The sequence below is a fragment of the Triticum aestivum genome, chromosome 7A (assembly GCF_018294505.1).
Source record: "Triticum aestivum cultivar Chinese Spring chromosome 7A, IWGSC CS RefSeq v2.1, whole genome shotgun sequence".
Classification (NCBI taxonomy): domain Eukaryota; kingdom Viridiplantae; phylum Streptophyta; class Magnoliopsida; order Poales; family Poaceae; genus Triticum; species Triticum aestivum.
The window spans coordinates 718,778,690-718,788,061 of NC_057812.1; the positions used below are offsets into that span (position 1 = coordinate 718,778,690).

Here is a 9,372-nt window from a genome sequence, read left to right on the forward strand (position 1 = left end):
TCTGTGTTTTATTGGAAAAAACGATGGTCAAAATTAACCATCAGAAAGCATGTGCGTCATTTAATTGTGGACAGGAGAGTACCGTCATGCAATTATGGACAGGGAGTACTAACATTACATGAATGTGTTAAGTTCAATTACAATGGATTTAATTTAGATCTAAATTGCTATGTTACAAAATCATTACTCAATCTGCCAAGATATATAGAAGGCATGCATAGTTTAACCGTGCAAATTCAAGTTCTGCTGTAAGCATCTCTTGACATATTTTGTTTCCTATACAAAATCGCAATCATAGGAATGTTACATACCCAGCAGTATCAAATGTGCCACACAACCAGTACTGCACACAACTCCCACATTACTGGATTAAATAATTTGTTGGTGAACCAATACGAAAAAGAAGAAATCCATGGGAAATTTTGAACCCCTACATTTTAATTAGCATTAAAAGGTAAACACAAAATCCATATATGCCATTGTACTTCTAAGTACTATATGTTCCCAACTGAATACCTTGATATTTTTTCAACTTGGTTAAAATGACTACAACGATGACCCATACTCTCTCGTTCTTTCAGGGGGGATGAAATGGTCGAGCTGTCCTCTAACGGTGCCGCCTCCATTGGCACTGCAAATACACGTCACTCGTAGTGCCTGCCTACCTCCATTCTGACCGCAAATGTTGTGCCAGCGCTCCAGGGACAAGGATTATATTCCAGTCGAATGTGGAGGCTTATGAAGGACTATTGAAGCAATAGTGATGGATAAAAGATAAGAAATGATGTACTGCATGCCAAACGAGTGATAAGATAGAAACAGAAACTATTATGTACACTAAAATGGGCAAGGGCTTGGGTCCAATCAGGTATCCATATAAACAGATTATAATGAGGACTAGTGTCTCTAACACGCAAAATGGACTATAGCACCCATTTGTCCAAAAGTGGGATGTTTCAATATCCACCATCAATTCTCTAGGAAGTGTATGGAAATAAGGGTCACTTATTTAACTTTGTCCTACAACTTCGGTCTTAATTATCCTTCTTATGAGCTCAAAATTTTCATGGCCAATAGCCGAAACATGATTTAGCCTGTGCTCAACAGAAATTTCTATAACAATTAACAACTGCTTAAAATATGTTAAAACGTGCCAAAACATTCTCTATAAGGCGTCAGCCACAAGAGGAGCATCAAATGAATCACACAATTATCAGCATCCACTAGCTATATACCATGCAATTCCATGAGTGACTATTTGAAGTACCTCTCGTGTGTGAGATGCTCTCGAAGCTTCCTGATGATGTCTTGCACCTCTTGCACCTCCTGAGTGCAGCAATGCTCTGTTCTCTTGAGCTTTGATTGTAGCCCAGTCAAGAGCCTTGCCATGTTTGGTCTCTGGGAAACCGACACAAATGCCTTACAATTGAATTGTCCACCAATCTTATCATACACCTGTTTGGCAAGTGTGGTTTTACCAAGACCTCCGAATCCCACAATAGAGACCACCTTGAGTTCTTGCTCACTATCTGTCAGCCAACGGACAAGCTCTTCCCTTGGGCCATCAATACCCACAAGGCAGGCTGCCTCTCTGTAGAGTGCCGGCATCCGAGGATCGACAGCCACAAGGTCAGAGCTAGAGTTACTGCTATCATCACGCTTGTACCTTTTGCGTCGATGATTCGTCTCTATGGCACGATCCTTGAGCTCTTGAATCTGGCTTGTAAACTGATAACGCACCCACAGGTTCTTGAGAAATTGAGTGACCTTCTCAATAAAACCTGCGTTGGCATTGACACTTCTAAGATTGAGAATGAAGTCATCAATGCAATCCTCCATGTCGTGGGCCATATCGCTGACATGGCCCTGCCAGTCCTTCGTCGAGGGATCGAGTTCATCCCTTGGCCCCAGCTCCTCGAGGCGAGCTTTCATGGCGCTGAGCTCATCCTCGAGGAACTGCACATGATGCTCCACCCCTTTGAGCTTCTGACACTCGTCGCCCAGTAGGTCGGCGAGTTTGCCGAGGAGGTTGTTGACGATTTCTGACATGTCGATCTTAGTCTCTCGCTTCTCTCTTGGCTGACTAGCTACGCTTGTGTGCTGCGACCGCGAGTAAGCGCGGCGGCGCTGGCGCACAGGGAGCGACGGATCTGCGGCCGGAGGTGGATTGAGCGGTGGTGGGGCAGGACGGGAGCGCGGGGTTGAGAATGTGGTGGCGGAGGAGAGTAGATGTGAATATGTGATGGGGATTTGGGGCCTCCGAGAGGGAAGATAAATAGTGAAGAGTGGAGAGTGGAGTCAAGGTGAAGCCGCGTTTCCGCGTCTGGGACAGGGAAATGGGAAGGAAACTCACGTCACTTTGCTATAGTTGTGTTAAGTAGCTGAGCTGGGCCGATCCTTTACGTGCTTCTATGAAATTAACCTTCTTTTTCACCATCCTTCTAATTAAGAACTTCTTTGTCATTTCCATGTGTGGTAAAATTAAAAAAAATGTGATTTATAATCATTCACAAAGAGGAAGAGGTATTTAGACTTTAGGGTGTCTCACCCTTCCTCCCTTAATATCCTTTAACTACATATCTTGGCGTCCGTCCTTGCCGCTTCCATTCGCCCGCCTCTAGTCGCAGCTCATGCGACACGTCCTCCTACATGTCGGACGGCCAGTCGCGGGCTCATGCCGACACCACATCAGACTTCGTGAACGTCGAGTGGCGTGCCGCGTTGCATGACTTCCGCCGCGCCACTTGCCTGACCACCTATCCTCCTTCGTGACGATGGTCCACGACGATGAGGAGACGCAGCCGCTGCAGCCATTGAGGTAATGGTGGAGGAGGTGCCCAATCACGCCAGACATGGCGCAACGGGGATACTGGCTCCGCCTTGACGGGTCGGCGAGGCGGCAATGCCGACTCCTCCTTTCACGTAGGCTGGCGGTGGCGAGGGCGGTGTCGGACCACAGTACCACAGCTACATTTCAATCATAAGCTCGGTTTGCTGCTGGTACTCCTCGTCCGTCCTCGTCGCCTCCGCGAGTAGGCGTGACTACCACATTGGCTGCTCCTCCTCGTCACTGGATGAGATCTTCACGGAGGAGCCGGTCACGGTGGATGCCAGGCGGCTATTGCCTGTCGACACTGAGACCAACGATTTTAGCATCGTCCTGTGAGCGGAGAGGACAGAATGTGCCGTGAGGGAATATGGGAGGATGGGCGGTTTAGTGTAGACGGTATCGCAACCGTGCTTAAATCGGCACAACCAGGCGAATGGACGGGAAACCGTCTTCAATGTGGCTCACCTGCCGAAGTAGACTTCTCGATCGCCGCGTCGACATTGAAGTGGCGCCGCCCACTCGTATGGTCGCCTCTGACTGGCATCAATGCCGTGGAGTCACATTCGCTCTGAAGCGGCGCTAACGGCATGAATGTGCGGTAACTGCTTTGCACGGAGAGGGTCTTTTTGGGACGGACCGAGGTGTCGGGCGCGTAGGTGGCTGTTGTCTGGATGCCCGCAATGCTCTCATTGATTTACATCCAGTTTGCGGGGTTTCGGAGAACCCGACGAGTGGATGCCTGCAAAGCTCTCATTGATTTACATCCAGTTTGCGGTGTTTCGGAGAACCCGACGAGTCCGCGGACCAATGAGTGCAAAGTGCTACCGGACACGTTGGAAATGCCCTCAGATCATTATTGCATTGAGAGAAAGCTGCTAGGTTGTCGGAAACAAGCAAGAAAATACATCCTGCTCAAACCATTATTGTACTCTCCACCTCTGCAAAGCCTAATGGAGCCAGAGACGGCACATTCGAGGAAAATCAGTTTGTCCTATGGTCATTGGATTCCTGGAGAATCCACTGATGTCCCAGCATCCTGTTCAGACCATCATTGTCGACTCCACCTCTCCAAGCTCTTACAGTTATCTAGCTTATTAATAGTACAATAATACACCAACATTTATGCCATCAAATTAGTAGTATTAGATTCATGATAAAATATATTTTCATCATATATCTATTTAGTTTCATAAACATTAATATATTTTTACACAAATTCAGTTAAACTTTGAGATAGTTTGACTCTCCAATAAAGTTGAAAGTACACTCTTTAAAGGACAGAGGGAGTAGCTTAATAGTACAAGCAGTACCTCTGCTCAGAAGATGAACAGTGTTAAGCAACGTATCTTGTGTTAGCTGGACCTGGATTCAGTTAGTGTTGTCTATCATGAGTTGTAAGGTCTAGCATTATAGCTTAGGGCTAGAATATAGAAGGTTTAGAGACCTTACTCTTAACTATCACCATCCATTGATCTCTAACTGAACATGTACGTCGTGTACATAAACTGAGCAATACTGAATGCTATAGCACATGTTTAAGGACACACTAGTTAGCCCTCTGGTCATTGGACCTGTGCCTAAGCACCGTTAGGAGTTTGCGGCCGTCATTTGCTTATTCTCTTCCACATGTACTAGGCGTCATTTGCGGCCAACATATCTCTGCTCACAACATTATTGTCCTCTCCACCTTGTGCTTCTCCTTGTTGTTGTGACTTGCGAATACTTTAACTTTTTTATTTAAAAATATTGATTTATTTAATCTGATATATTCTTGTCTTTTACATGCGTGCAAAATTTCACAAAAAAAAGACTGATTTTGTGCTCTAGGAGAAAAGTAGTAGCATAAACCGATGCTCCAAAAAGGAATCTAGAGGAAACATAATCTGCATCCTAATGTCTAGAGACATAGTCGATCCCCACCCCCCACACGACGCTGGAATATGGTTACAGGTAGCAAGCAAGCACATCCTGCTCAGATCATCATTGTACTCTCCACCTCTTCAAGTTCTAATGGAGGCAGAAAAAAATGCATTTGGGGGGAAAGAGTTCGTCCTATAGTCATTGGATTCTTGGAGCTCAGAAAATTATTGTCCTCTCCACCTCTGCATGTTGCCTGATGTGCAGTTATCCACCTTAATAATGTAGTTAGCACGGATAGCTTCTCCACCCCCCCCCCCTCTCTGACGGTACATGTTATCACTTTGGGGGGAAAATGATAGTTGTGTGCCATTGGATTCTTGGGGATGCCATCTGCTCAAAGGCCCAGCTGAATTGACATTTCTCTGCGGAAGTCGGCCCAGCTGAATCGACATTTCTCTGCAAAAGTCAATAATAGTAGGCGTCTTTTTTTGCTTCCGTTTTCCTCACGAGCAATCACATCCTGCTCAGAACATTATTTCTCAAATACGCAAAGCTTGTGTATCATTGCATTGATAAAAGAAAATAGAATCAGTATAGATAGGAGTACAACACATGGCACGAACGCGGGCAGGCGTGAACATGGTGACCGGAGCAGAAAGAAAAGGGATGCTCGACCCGAAGAGAGGATACATCACAGCTAAACCTACCAAACTGATACGTCTCCAACGTATCTCTATTTTTTTATTGTTCAATGCTATATTATATTCTGTTTTGAATGTTTATTGGGTTTTACTATACACTTTTATATTATTTTTGGGACTAACCTATTAACCGGAGGCCCAGCCTATATTGCTTTTTTTTGCCTATTTCAATGTTTCGCAGAAAAAAATATCAAACGGAATGAAACCTCCGGGAACGTGATTTTCGAAACGAATGTGATCCAGAGGACTTGGAGTCTATGCAAAGCAACGAACGAGAAAGGCACGAGGTAGGGGGGCACGCCTACCCCCCTGGGCGCGCCCTCCACCCTTGTGGGGCCCACGTTGCTTCACCGACGTACTTCTTCCTCCTATATATATATAACTCAACATGGCAACAAGCCAACAACTTCCTGTAGCCGGCTGATCCTGCCAAGAAAATAGTGACCGGCTTGCAAGAGAATAGTCGTACTACAAGCGATCGCTCTTCTCCGTCCTTCTGTATGTGCTGGAAGAATTGTGCGAAGAAGCCATACGCTATCAACCCCAGAAGAAAGCCAAACATATCATCGAAAATAAATCTAAGGGGTACAGTATCACCAACCTTTGCAGACAGCATATTTTCCAGGTCTTTCAGAACAGTAGTTCAAGCTTTGCAGACACACTTCCATGTCTTTGGCTTATCTGCACAGATTAATCATGTAAAAACTTACACTTAAGAGGAATATCATTAAAGAAAGAAATGATGGATTTAGGTCAAAGGAATATTTATCTTGCTCTAGTTTTCTGTTATACTACTACTAGTGAAGCTATTATCATTTTCTAACTAGCACATCTAAAACTCGCTAGTAAGTAGTAATAGAGAAGGTAACAGCGTGCTTACTTCCATAATAACAGGCATCTATCCGTTCCACCTGGAGGCTGCCCAGCCGTTGCTGCAGGCTTGCAGGGAGCGTCTTCAGAGAAGAACAGTGTTCAATGCGAAGATGTTGGAGAGATGAGTATACTTGCGGCCCGTCCGGTAGGGATTCCAGGGCCCTGCAGTGCCAAAGCTCGAGGTACTCCAACGATGGGCACTCGGGAGAGTGGGTTTCAAGAGATGCCAACCCATGACAGCTAACAATGTTTAGTCTCTTGAGGGACGGGGGAAAATAGAGGACACCTGTTAAGCCATGACAGCCGCATAATGATAATGCTTCTATACTGGCTGTTGACCCTTGATGAATCGATGGTACTGACTGTCCCTGCTGCTGCTTCCTGCCGGATGTGGACTCAAGCTTACTGCAATAAGAAATGTTCATTGTCCTGAGAGATGCAGGGACGTTGAAGAGCTCAACCAAGTTTTTGCAACTGTATATCCCGAGAGACTCTAGACGTGGCAGGAGCTGACTTGTTTCCGATGATGTTGATGGCTCAGCAGAAACTTGTGCATATCCAGTCAGATTATTGCATTGCTGAATCCAAAGCTTCCTCAGAGATACCAATCCTTCGAACAATGTTTCCGGCCAGTGGACGAGCTCATGGCAACTCATAATTGACAAATCTTGAAGGTGTACAAAGCATGCGCACAGCACTGTTACACTTATACCTGACTTAAAGTCTTTCAACACCAAAACTTCTAGAGGAAAGTCTTGATCATTCCCATTCTCCTTGACGTTCACCACTTCCCCCAAACTATTCTCCGCCCCCATTGAGGTTGTATCTGCACTATGTTCAATGCTAATCAGTACCAGATTGGTCAATGAAGTCATATATCTAGCTACCCACAAGAAAAACTCTGCCTCGTGTCCTTCCATGTTCAATACACTGAGCTTTGGTGATTTAGCTTCAGTTGTCAACTCTGGACATCCCTCAATGTGAACGTCCTGGAGGTTAGGGAAGATCGGATGTCCTGGCAGTGCTGTCAACTTTCCACAGTAGCTAATAACCAACTTCTCAAGCTTCGGAAACACTATCTCTTCTTGCATCCCATCATTATCCGTTCGCCACCATCTCTCCAAAGAGATAAGATCTTGTAGTGTAAGCTCCTTCATATTTGGAAATGCGAAGGATGTGTCACTGTCATGGCTCACTAGTGCAGAACTGGGCTTTAGTGCCGGTTCGTGACGGCCTTTAGTGCCGGTTGGCAAACCGGCACTAAAGAATGGGGACTAAAGGCGCCCCCCCCTTTATTACCGGTTCGTCACGAATCGGCGCTAAAGTGCCACCACGTGGCACGAGGCAGACCCGTTTGCGTGGAGGCCCGTTTACATTATAATGAGTTGTTAAATCATTAGGTGAAACTGCCGCGGATTAGTTTCGACTGGATGCATTATTGGATATCTCTACTAGCTAGCTCGCTAGCTAGCTAGCTAGAGTATATGCCATATCCATATTATACTTGATCAACTATAATATATACAGATATGGCATATACTTGATCACTTAGGTAGGATCCATCCAGCTGAAACTAATCTGCGGTTTCTTTCATTAAATGATATAATAATTAACTAGCTATCTAATCACCATCAGCACTACTAGCTTAAAGAAGAAACATTCACTTGTACCAGAAGCAAAAATATTATCGATCGAGTTCAACATGATTGTCATGATATTATAAGCGTTCATATATAACACCACAAAAGCAAATCACTTAAGTTCAGAACGAAGAACACGGACATGAAAGGACAAGTACTAATTAAGAGCAGCATGAAGAACTAGCTAAATCACTCCTGCTAGCTACTCTCTCTCTCTGGTAAAATAGCATAGAACATATATAGCTCTCCTGATTGATCATACTGGAGCATGCCGATGAACCTGTCTTCTAATCGTGGGCTGCGCTTCTCATTGCTGCCCCCTAGTACTTCTCTGCGATCATTAACAATTTTCCTCAAATCTTTCACTGTTAAGCATTCATCGCTTCTAGAAATCCTGAATGCATTCATGTGCAATGCAGGATATCTTGGCCGTAAGCTAACAATTGACATCTGACCTTTAGTCTCGATCCCCTGAGGCACAACTGTCATCGGGAGTTCCTATTGAAGAACATCATATAGTACTTAATTAATATACTTAGCAATGAAAATTTAGAAAAAAAAATTATGTATGCAAAATATGCACTGAGGACAAATAGTAAATATCTTACCATCATTCCTAAATAGATGTGACCGTAGTTCAATACCATCACTATTGGTCGCACGTTTTGAGTACTAACATTTCTAAGTGCATGAAGAAAATTTGTCTTGACAGTATGAAGATCCTCAAGCCATGAAACATAATGACTTATCTCCTCGCAGTTTAGTTCAGCTCCGGGTCAGTACTAGGTCCTGTCTACCAAGCGCCGGACATGTTTGGTTGAATGGAGATAAGCTGTCAATAGAAATTAGTTGTCAGTTATTTTTTAATAAGCAATATCAAAGAAAAAAATATAATTGAGAAGAACTCACATAATGGTAGAACTGGAGGCGTCTGCACATCGACCCATATGTCTCTATTACCTTCAATATCATTTTTCGGACGAATATCAAAGGTGATAACCATACCAGGCTCAAATGCATAAGCCTTGCACAGTGCTTGCCAAGTTTTGCATTCAAAATAGGTGTACCTGTGTGCATTGTATACTTTGACGTTGAAAGTATAACCATCATGCTCAGTTTTCAGGTAAGCTCTCTTTACCTCCATAGTTTCCATATCTTTGAAACCTATCTTATCCAAGACAAAAATTCTTGCATGGCAGGGGATGCACTAGTAGAATAGTGAAAATTAAAAATTATAAGTCAGGCAAATGAAGCATATATAAGTCATTCTTAATTACGAAAACAAAATTCTTAATGAAGCATAGTGACTTACTGTATCGAATTCGAAAGTCTCATCCAGCTTGATGCTGAATCGCCTACCATCAACAAGGAAATTTCTGTCGCACTGGCCGCGTTGGTCTTCACAGTATTCGAACATAATGAAATTTTTTCCGTCGTCAGACGACATTTCCTATGTTCATACTAGGCG

At 44.2% G+C, this 9,372-nt stretch overlaps 1 pseudogene; it reads right to left on the bottom strand.

Annotated features, from left to right (window-relative positions):
* LOC123153862 (disease resistance protein RGA5-like) overlaps positions 1 to 2,223 on the bottom strand; it is a 4,764-nt pseudogene extending 2,541 nt beyond the window's left edge.
* Positions 2,224 to 9,372: the final 7,149 nt, after the last annotated feature.